The 12,150-nt window shown below is 36.9% G+C and overlaps 1 non-coding gene across 1 annotated transcript; it reads left to right on the top strand.

Moving 5' to 3' along the window:
* Positions 1–11,737: 11,737 nt before the first annotated feature.
* On the top strand, positions 11,738–11,843 carry LOC120103219 (U6 spliceosomal RNA). The gene has a single exon (XR_015621492.1). It is a non-coding gene; the product is annotated as a U6 spliceosomal RNA (small nuclear RNA).
* Positions 11,844–12,150: the final 307 nt, after the last annotated feature.

Raw genomic sequence — 12,150 nt, 5'->3', positions numbered from 1 at the left:
AATTCTTTAAAATCAACAAAAAGAAAGACTTTAGTCACAAGATTCTTTTTCAATCTTAAGCAAGCAGTAAGCAAATTCTATGGAGAGGAAACTGACTAGCCAAGTTTCCTGATAGTTGTACAGGGAGATCTAGGAATGCAGTTTTTATGTTGAGTTGAATTTTTGGAAGATTTAACTTTCTTTGAGTCACCTATTGTATTAGCTTCTTGGGTTACTCTTGCAAATGAAAACACTTTCCAAAAAAAAAATAAAAAATAAAGGAAGAAACTTTATTTTGAGTCACAGTTCTAATGTAGAGTCGATTTCCTAGGGAAATCCTATCAGTCCAAACTTGAAAACAGCTATTAATCATTCATTTGTGTGTAGGAAGTAGCGAATGATGATCATTGGTCCTGAGCTTGGTTTCTGTTCTTTCCAGCAGTTGAGGACTCAAGCCCTAGAAACAGTGCCACCCACTTTTAGGGTAGATATAGTGTCTCAGTTAATTTTTTACAAAAATTGGCATAGCCTACATAATATAAATAATTCTTCACAGACATGTTCATAGGTTTGTTTCCAAATGATTGCAGATTCAGACAAGATAATGATCAATATCTGCAATCACAGCCCTTAGCCATCTCGCTACAATTAATCATAATCCAGTTATTAGTTCACTAAAGGAGACTTTGGTAGAATTGTGTTGGTCTGTGGTCAGACTTCTGTCTGGAGAAAATAGACATATGCTTATATCCTCCCAAAAGTGTCAAAGAATATTCTGAGTTAAAGCAATCATGTAAGTTTTCATGCTTTGTCTTGAACTGTGTCAAAAAAAGCATGGATTTTTGTACATGACAACATCATTTTAACCCATGATACATTCATTCATTCATTCATTCATTCATTCATTCATTCATTCAGCTATCAGACTTGAATTTCTGTCCCTTAAAAACCTGACTAGCTGGGGGTTGAGCACTTTGGTGATTAAAATGTTGCAGTAGCTTCCAACAGAACATAAACAACCTCCTCCTTCCTTCTGTGCACTGGTGACCACCAACATTCTTTTATATGCCTGGCTTCTGAAGTCAGATAATCTTGGTGTTCAATACTATATGTATACTATAGAAGACAAAAGAAGATTTCTAGATGCTATAATAACACACTCTTCATTTAATTTGTAGATTGATAATTTCTGTTAATTTTCATTACAAAGCCAAAACAAACAGTTTATGCTACATACTGAGTATATATCAACTAATACATATATTAATACTTTCACATTCTGAAACAAAAGCAATCTTTTGAATGGCCCTTAAAATGTATTGTTTTCCACTATAATCATGCATTTATGCACTTTTATTCTCCATTGATGTAATTCAAAGTGTATTACAGTATTTTTCTTATGTAGATATTCATTTAAAAAAGGAAACTATACTGTCTCTCATATAAGAAGATTTTCTTCTTTATAAGCTTACAAAAATTAAAAATCAGTCTTCAAATGCTGTGTGTGCCCTGATAAAGCACTGTATTAGAATTCAGACAGAAGTCTGCTTCCATTTTCGATGACTCATTTCACTCTGAGTCACTTCTGAGTCATGAGTTCCTCACTGGAAGAATGGATACATTTTCTTCTCTGGCTTCTTGTTAGGAATAAAGGTATATGTGCAGGGATATGATAGGCAAGGAATTAAGGAATCAGGAGAAAAAGCAAATTCTTTGTCATTTTATGACTTTCAAATATAGTTATTTCAACAATTGCTTGTCACTGCTAAGTTAAAATTAAATAAGAAGATCATGACCCTAAATATGGGCTCTAAAGATACTTTAAACTAAATTGTATATGAGTAAGAGTGAATTTAAGAATCTTCTCTTTACTTGATGAAAACTAACAAAAGACAAACTCACTGCAATACATTCGGTTAGACATCTCCTATTTCAATCACTCATCCTGAGTATGGGTCTACACAGAACATCTTCTAATCAACTGTATATTTAAAACCAAGAATAATAGAACATAGTTCATTTATACTAGTTATTATACGTCATCTTTATTCTTCAATGTTAAAATTGGTTTTTGTCATCTGGGCAGCATGCTATTATCATAGACACATCAGCAACACTTCAGTGGAGGGAGACTCAATGTTACTGGTTATCGGTTATTTCCCCTGAGCTCCCTCCTGTTTATAATGAATACTATACTTTCCCAGATATCTAACTTCATTAAATGTTTATTTATCCTTACATTTCGTTTCTGTGAGGTTCTTTGTCAGTAAAATTAATCTACATGATGCATCCTAAACATTAGTTCCTTATCCAAGGACTGACACAAGTGTCCAGTACATTGTTAAAATAAAAAGTGTGTGTGTGTGTGTGTGTGTGTGTGTGTGTGTGTGTGTGTGTGTCCAGTGTCCAAATTTTGATATCCCCAATTCCACATGAAAAGCTCATCAGTCCTTAAATGTGTGAGTTTATTTGTCACTAATCATTACATTTCCTGCAATATGTAGTCAAATCATTCCATGTCTCGTGTCTTTTAGATATGTCACTGAACTCTTTGTTCTCCCTTTCTTCATCTTCTAAATAGGCATGCTATGTTTAAGTAAAGAGATAAAGATGACCTGAAACCGAACCATTTTTAGTTTCTCCTTGCATTTTATTTGTAACTCCAAAGCCAAATATCTTTGCAAAGCCACTGCCAGTGTGGAGGTTGTGTATTTAATCTTCCATAGAACTTGCTGACATCAGATTCAAAGCTGGGACTTCTTAGAGAAGACAAGAATTAAGGATGAAAGACACAAAGTGAGACCACATTATATTTAGAACCTCAATGATGTGATGCTGTGAAAGAAAAACCAAAAAAATAAAATCAGAAAAGGAAAAAAAAAACAGTGTTTACTAAGAATGTGATGGCACACACTGACAAAGCAGTGTCCATATTCAGTGTGAGAAAGAAAGGAAGGAAGGAAGGAAGGAAGGAAGGGAGGGAGGGAGGGAGCGAGAGAGAGAGAGAGAGGCAGAGACAGGAAGAAAGGAGGAAGGAAGGAAGGAAGGAAGGAAGGAAGTAAGGGAGGGAGAGAGAGAGAGGCAGAGACAGGAAGAAAGGAGGAAGGAAGGAAGGAAGGAAGGAAGGAAGGAAGGAAGGAAGGAAGGAAGGAAGAATTTCCAAACTGTGGGGAAAGATCTGAAGAGATTAGGGGATTTAATTAAGGGTTTCTTTTCCAGGGAGTGTGCTAAATATTAGATTAGGAGATTACAAATCATATAAGAAGATTAATTTTAAAACTCTGCTCATTCTAGAGATCAAATTAAAAATGTTAAAAATACATAAAATACATTCATTAAAAGATAGAAATGAGTAGACATGGCTTCAAGGTGGAATGTTCTGCTTTCCTACTACTGGATTCTATGCCAAATGAAGTTACACCAAACCCAAACACTACTGCTGATGCCAAGAAGTGCTTTCTGACAGGAGCCTGATACAGCTGTCTCCTGAGAGTCTCTACTAGGGCTTGACAAATACAGAGGGGCATGCTTGCACCCAACCATCAGACTGAGCATGGGGACTCCAATGGAGGGGCTAGAGGAAGGACTGAAGAAGCTGAAGGGGTTTGCCACCCCATAGGAAGAACAGAACAACCAGAGCTCCCAGAGATCCCAGGGATGAAACTATCAACCAAAGAATACACATGGAGGAACCCATGGCTCCAGCTGTAAATGTAACAGAGGATGGCCTTATCTGTCATCAATGGGAGGGGAGGTCCTTGGTCCTGTGAAGGCTCAATGCCTACAGGATAGGGGAATGCTAGGGAGGTGACAGGGAGGAAGAGTGGTGGGAGAGTACCCTTACAGAAGCAGGGGATTTTGAAATGCAAATTTTAAAAATCCAATGAAAAATTAAAACAAAAAAGAAAACCAGAAAAACTGAATGATTTGTTTTTTATATTCTTGGTGGCCACCCATTTGAAGTGACCAGAACAAAGAAGTGTTTTGGAGAACAATCATGTGTTGACTTGTCTTCCAGCTAAGCCAGAGTATTAGTTTTTAATTCATCAGAAAACATGGTTCTGCCTATTTTATTACTCTCTTTCATTTAAAATTTCTGTAGCATTCTCAATGAAAAGTTCTTCTGCTCTGAATAAGTAAACTCAGCTTTTTTATTAATCACAATTTTCCATTGGAAAGTATACATGATAACAAGTGGGGATGTTTTCATATGTGTATAAAGTCAGACCCTATGTACTCCTGTGACAACTCTCTGCAGACTGGAGAGCTGGAAAAATAGTAGCAAGTCAGCAGAAATGGGCAGAGAACTTATAAAAAAAGAGAAGTAGGTGTAAAAATGTTAAGTACTCTTATGCAAGTCTATGCTCAAAGGTTGAATAATCTAGATTCTTAACAGTTATAGATGATAGCATAGTAGAGCCTCATTTCTTTATGTGGGGCAAAATGAGCTTTTATCAGCCTCCTATTCCCATTCTATCAGGACGTCTGCCTATAGGATGATGTCACCTTTATTTAGGTGCAATATCTTTCTTCACATAGTTAATCTTCTGTGGAAATACCATCATATGCCCACCTGAAGTGTGCTTTGTTAACATCTCAGACTTCTCTAAATATATTCAATAACCACAATAAGTCACCATTTGTTTTGTGTTCTATAAAAATTTTTAATTCTGTGGATGGCAACTATTTTTGATTAAGCTTATCATGATGAACACCACACACGCACACACACACACACACACACACACACACACACACACACACATACACACAAACAGCAGTGCTGCTGACTTTCTCAGTCCTGTGGCTATATACTGGGAATGTACCGTAAGAGTGAGCACATGGAGGAGGTATAGAAGGATTGTGAAAATTTTCCTAAAGATACATGAAGAAAGGTGGAGAAGTGCAGCATATTCAGATATCCATCATACTATGGCTTATTATAAAAGTTAAAATGCTTCTTATGAACAATAAACTAGTGTTCTTTGCCATATATTGTATGTATAGGTCAAAGCCTGTTCTACCATCCTAGATTTATTTTTCTCTAAATTAGATATCCTTTTCTGAACATCCCTAAACTATCCTGATAGTTGAACTACAGCCTGTTATCTATGAATACAAATCAAGATACTTGTTCTTATTTATATGCATAAATCGCTAGTTTATTACTGCATTTGACTAAATGAATTTTTATTTAAAAGGTTTCTTGCTACTTTTAAGAATTTCATAGGAAATGAGCCTGACAGGCAGTGGAGATGAGTTCATTTTACCCTATCTGTAAACGTTGCAATTTCAAACTCTTATCTCCAGGAGTCCTCATTTGTAGTCTGTCCTTATCCAGAAGTCTCCCCCATACCCTTGATCGTGAGAAGAAAGGTTAAGCATCACTTCTAGAACAGAACCTTCAAAAACTCGATAAAAGACAAATAAAGTCAGGGATCATTAATCATTATCACACAAGAAAAACTAAAAAAAGTATCAGAAATTCGGCATTTTTTCTGTTTTTTTTTTCTCTTTACTTTTACATTTTGAATAAGTTAAAACATCAGGGTAAATATTTACTGAGTTAGTAAAGGCTTCCATAATAAAAATTTGTATTTAAATGTGGAAAAAGTTTTATTTAAAATGAAATCTGAAAAACAAATGACTTTAAAGGTAATGTGTTATTAAAAAGCAGTAGTAAGCTATTCATTTTACAAATTAGGAGCTAATGTCTTGAATATGGGATTCTCTTACATTCTTCCATAATTTTTTATAATTTTTTATTAGATATATTTCTTTACTTACATTTCAAACATTATTCACCTTTCATGTTTCCTGACCATAAGCCCCCATTCCCTCCTCTTATCTTCATCTGCAAATAGACAATGTTTCCTTCTCTAGTAAGGATCAGACAGAGTAAAGGTTCATTGTCATAAATGGCAGTGACAACAGGTGGTGGGCTGTGGGGAATTCATGATTAGGAAAAGATAATAATATAATATTATTAAATATAATATAATAATGTTATATACAATAATATAACATAAAATAAAATAATAATATTTTAGAATAAAAAGAAGGTAGTTGTGTGTCTGTGTGCATGTGCATGTCTACATGTACGTACCTGTGTTATATGTGTGCATATATATGTATGTATATGTGTATGTGTTTTACAGAAAAAAACAAGATTGACGATAAAAGAGAAAGACTATTTATTTACTCTTCTCTCATGTAATATAGCCCAACAACAATTTTCCATCCTTTCTCTCTGACCAGTCCCCCATCTCACCTTCTCCCATCCTAACATTCATTTCTCCTCTGTTTCCCTCAAGAAAAAGACAGGTCAGGGATGGAGAGTGGGCTCAATGTTTAAGAGCACTGAATGCTTTTCCAGAGGTCCTAAGTTTAATTCCCAGCAACCACATGGTGGCTCACAACCATCTGTAATGGGATCTGATGCCCTCTTCTTGTATGTCTGAAAGCGTGACAGTTTACTCATATGCATAAAATAAATAAATAAATATTTAAATAAAAAAGGTCTCCAGTGATATCAATTGAACAAGGCATAACAAGTTTCAATAAGTGTAGTAATAACCCTCATATCAAGACTAGATAAGGCAACACAGGAAGAAGAAAAGGAAAATGTCAGGCAAAAGAGTCAGAGACATTTGCCAATTCCCACTGTTTGGAACCCTACAATAACACCAAGCTAGACAAACATAGCATATGCAGAAGACTTAGCTTAGACCAACACAGACTCCTTGATTGTTGTTTCAGTCCCTGTGAGCCCCTATGATTGTTGGTAAGTTGATTCTGTAAGCCAGGTTCTCTGGTATCCTCCAGTCCTCTGGCTCCTACAATCCTTCATCGCTTTTTTTATGTGGTTTTACCAGCTCCATTTAATGTGTAGTTGTTGATCTTTGTATATGCTAACATCAGTTGATGGATGAAACCTTTCTGATGATGATTGAGCTAGGCATAGATCTATGAGTGTAGCAGAATCATTGGGAATCACTTCATTGACTTTTATTTTATTATTATAAACCAGTCTTGTTTGGTTCTATCCTTGACCTCAGAAATATCTAGGCACTTGTTCTTGGTCATCCAGGCAGTGATAACAATGTTCTGTACTATGATTACCCCATCATGTCTTGCAGGCAGGACAAACTATAGGTCAAAGATTTTGTGACTGAGTTAATGTCCAATCCTACCACTGGGTCACGACCAACCTCAACCAGCAAGGAAGACACGACCAGAGGAGATGTTATTCAAGCAGTTCATTCAGGAACCTTGATACAATCTTCTACTACTACCCCGGGGAATGCCCTAAATCACCTTAAGTACCCAACACCAACCAACCCCAATGTGCCACGTGGGTCATGCAGACAGGCTGTCACTATGCGGAACCTAGCAGGCCAGGCAGGCATAGCCAAATAAGGACTTGTTTACTGCAAGGAGCGCTCACCATTGGGAGGGTGGAAGGCAGAAACCAGTGCCATCTTTGAGGCGCGGCACGTCGCAGTTCCCTACACCTCTGGAAATATTGCCTAGTTACAGAAGATGTCTGGTTACTAGGAGTCTTTGCCAGACCCATAAAGACACACATGGTATGAGTATAAATTAGTCATAATTTACAGGATAACAAGGATACAATCCAAAGACCCAAAGAAGCTAAATAACAAGGAGGCCCAAGGAAGGATGCTTGGATTTCTCTCAGGAGAATAAATAAAATAGACATCAAAGGTAGATGAAGGGAGGGAACTGAGGGAGAGAGGATGGAAAGAGAATGGGTATGGGGATAAGGTATGGCTAGAAGGTACAAAAGAAGGTTGGGAGAGAGAATGGAAATTGTTGGGGGGCATGTCTGGGATGATCCAAAGACCTTAGACAGAGGTCTGAGAGAGAGAAAAATGGAGCATAGATTGATAGAATGGGTTTCCAATGACTGGCCCAACGTGAGACACATCCCATGGAAGAGTGTCAACGCTTGACACTGTTAATGATATTTTACTTATGTTTGCAAACAGGAGCCTAGCCTGTCACCTAGAGGCTTGACCAGCAGCTGATGTAAATATATACAGAGAACCACAGCAAAAAATTATGAGGAACTCATGGAACCCTTGCTACTTTTGATGAGGAATTGATATAATCAATGAAATAAAACCCTTTCCTTCCCAAGTTGCTTTTTGCTGTATCACAGCAATGGTAACCCTAATTAAAACAAACTCATACCAGGAGTTGGATATTGGAATGCTATACCTAAAAATTTAGGGAGAATTGTGGAAACAGTTTAGAACTTTGGGCTAGAACATCCACTGTGTGTTGTGAGCCCAAAGCATTGCTCTGATATAGTTTGAAATTAAGAATGTTGAAAGCAGTGCAGATGACTGGGGCCTGGCTTGTGAAATTTCAGAGAGTACTCTAATGGATCATTGTGTGAAGAATCGTGTGTTCAGTCAGTTGGAGCTGAAGACTTAGCTGTGATTAAGAGGAGAGCAGAAACACTAAGAAAAACCTTCTTTGTATTACTGTGACAGTTGATACTAATTAGCTAGAGCTAAGACATTAGTGGTGATTAACAGTAGACTGTGATCATTGAGATAAAATCTTATAGGAAGTGTTTTCTAAGAGTTACAACACTGAAGTTATATTCCAGATGTGGCCAAGGTTGTAGTGTAAATGTCATCCAGTTAGTACTAGTTTTGAAGGCATGGAAAGTAGTTGAGACTTGGCATTTTGAGAGGCCAGGAAAGCCTTTGTAGAATGGATATCCTCAACAACCTTTGAAGGCTCAGAAGTCATGCAGAGAAGTTGAGACTGGGCATCATGAAGAGGAGCCCAAGAGAGTTGAAAGTGCAGCCCAGGTGCAGTACAAGGCCCCAGCAGTTTTAAAGATGCCAGTGTCAGAGAAGACGAATTTCAGGATCAGGTGTGGGGAAGGACAGGACAGATGGCTAGATAGCCATGAAAATGAATGGAAATCTGCAACTGATGGGGATTAGGAGGTGGGGAGCATCTCTTCCTCCACCAAACCTTAGCTGTGACTCACAATACTGGGAATTTTGAAGAGACCACCTTCTATAATGAGGCAGGAACCTTAATGCAGATATACAGACACTAACACACTCTCAAAATTTCTACCCAAAATGTATTCTCTCTACAAGAAGTTCAGGCACAGGGGATGAGGCACATACTGTGGGAATGGCCAACCAATAACATACCCAAATTGAGACTTATCCCTTGGGCAAACAGTAACCCCTGACACTATTAAAGATACATTGTTATGCTTGTAGACAGGAGTGTGTTGTCATCTGACAGTCAAACAGTAAATAGAGCTTGGGGACTTTTATGGAAGAATAAGAGGAAGAATTGCAGGTTCTAAAGATGATAGAAACTCTATAGGAAGATGAACAATGTCAACTAACCTGGACCCTTTGAGCTTAAAGAGTCTAGAACAACCAACCAAAGAAAATAAATTGGCTGAACCTATGGCTCCCTGCACATAGTTAACAGATGTGCAGCTTGATCTTCATGTGAGTCCTGAACAACTGGAGAAGGGGCTGCCCCAAAGCTATTGCCTGTATATGGGTTATGTCTTTCTAGCTCATCTGTCTTGTCTTGATTCAGCGGGAGAGAAAGCACCTAGCCTCACGAAGACCTGAGTGCCATGGTAGAATATATCCAAGCGGGGGCTATACCTGATCAGAGGAGAAGGGTGGGGGGGGGAGGAAAGGATTGTGGGAGGGGTGACCAGCAGAAGGACAATAATAGAGATGTAAAGTGAATAATTAAAAAATAAATTAAATAGAATGATGTCAGTACTATGTTATGTAAAATTATTGATACCATTCATAATTGTTATTGTATATTGTTATTTTTATAAGCAAAAAAGCCTTTTATCAGACAAAAAGCGGGAAATGTATGCATAATGTTTTTTGCAATGTGTAAAATTTACTCTCATGCTATTCAAATCCTGATTTACGTGCCCTCATATCTTGTTTCAATCTGGACACCACATTGTAATACTTATACCCATAATCTGATCACCCACTGATTGAGCAGAAGACAGGGTATCACAGAAGCTTCTGTCAACCAGAGAAAGGAGAGACAGAGGCAGGAAGTTTCAGATCTGTGATAAGGATGCAGATTGCCATGAGGAGAGGGTCTGAGAAGGCACCATGTGAAGAAACATAAAAAGTTAGAGAACTAGAACAATATTGAACTACAAAAACTACTTTGGATCATGACTGGGAGATATCCAGAATAACAAGGTGGTTAATACATACCAATATTGTACTAATATTGGGGTGCAGCTTGAATTAAGTCTTGATTTCTCTGTGTAATTTTGAGGAACTAGGAAAGGCAAGGAAAGACAGTACCAGATAAATACACTGGAGGAATTTATATTAAAATAATTGATTTTACAATGGTATCCTGAATCGTTTTGTATGTCGAATTAACATAAGCCACACTCATTACAGGAAAGAAGCCTCAGTTGATGAATTCCTCCATGAGATCTAGCCACAGGGCTTTTTCTCAATCAGTGATCAATGGTGGAGGACCAAGCCCATTGTAGATGGTGGGACTTAATTGTTAATGTGTTTGAATTTGTAAAGACTGTGGGACTTTTCAAGCTATTAATATTTTGAATGTGAGATATTAGGAATAATGAAAAAGAAAATGTTGGAGCCTCATGACTGTGTTTTTGTGTCAAGTTAATAAGGGTTTAGTTGTGATGGAAAGTTTTATGTCAACTTGACATAAAGGTCATCTGAGGGGGAAGAATCTCAATTATGTAAATTACAGACCGTAAGATTGGTCAACTGAATCAACTTCTGTCTCTAGTTTCCTGACCTTTGTGAGTTTTTGCCATTATTGCTTTTGATGACAAACTCTTATATGGAACCATTAGTGAAATAAACTCCTTGCTCCAAAGTTGTTTTGGGTTGTGGTATTTTATCACAGCAGTAATAACCCTAACTAAGACAGCTATTAACTAAAGATTCAAAATAACTTCACGAAAGAATTATATTTCAAAATGTAATAAATTTCTCTATTTATTTTTGTATTTCATGCTAATATCAGCAATTTGCATAAAATGATTTAAATTATAAGTCCAATAAAAGGATTGCTTATACATGGTTGTGTATTTCTTAAGAAGGCATAAGAAAAGGAAGACCTAGCTTAGATACATAACAAACTTCTGGCTTGAACTGGATAACGAATAAGAACTATATGATGTAATACAAAATATAATTGGTATGCAAGTGAAATCTCAAGCTCATGTATATTTCAAAGACTTTGGATTACTTTGGAATATGTGATCGTTTCTCCCCTTTTTCCCCTAAATTATTCTCTCTCTCTCTCTCTCTCTCTCTCTCTCTCTCTCTCTCTCTCTGTGTGTGTGTGTGTGTGTGTGTGTGTGTGTGTGTGTGTGTGTGTGAGAGAGAGAGAGAGAGAGAGAGAGAGAGAGAGAGAGAGAGAGAGTAGGCTTTCTCTGACTTCAAAAAAGTTGATAGAGTTCACACATGTTCATTTAGGCTGTAATCAATATTTATTGTTACTATTCCTTTTATTTTGTTTCTAAATCATTCAAGTACTCACTATAATGAGGGTTTAAGTACTAGCCTAAGGCAATACAGATTTATCATAAATAAGAAATTAGCTCCTGTGAAAAGAGCAGCATCACATTACCATGCATGAGGTGACAGATCAGTCTGTCTTCACATGAATAAAATGTTATTATCACACATTTTGTGCTATTTTAAAATTTCAATCTCTCACCTCAGCAGCACATGCACCAAGTTGGAGGGATACAGAGAAGATTAGCATAGCCCTTGTACAAGGATGGCATGCAAATGCATGAAACATTATATACTATTGTCCAGAACATATTGTATGGCAAAGATTGTTTTAATTAAAAAATAAAATTCTCAAAATTTACTATTGGCCAATTCAGAGAAGGGCCAAATCTCTCTGGTTTTAAGGCCTCTATAATCAAACCACTACTGCTTCAATAGAATGAATTTCTAGACTGCCCCAGTGGTCAGTCTAGATAAGCTAGACAGGAAGTACCAGTAAATGATTGCCCAGGCTTTAAAGTTCTTCTTTATTCACTCTTTATATTTTGTTTTAGTAATTTTTACTTTGTTTTATATCCTACTCTTAAAATTCTATCCCTTCTCAGTC

This window comes from Rattus norvegicus, chromosome 5 (genome assembly GCF_021556685.1).
Source record: "Rattus norvegicus strain SHRSP/BbbUtx chromosome 5, alternate assembly SHRSP_T2T, whole genome shotgun sequence".
In the NCBI taxonomy this organism is placed as follows: domain Eukaryota; kingdom Metazoa; phylum Chordata; class Mammalia; order Rodentia; family Muridae; genus Rattus; species Rattus norvegicus.
Note: the sequence above shows the minus strand (reverse complement) of the source record. Positions and strands in the feature narration are given on the sequence as shown.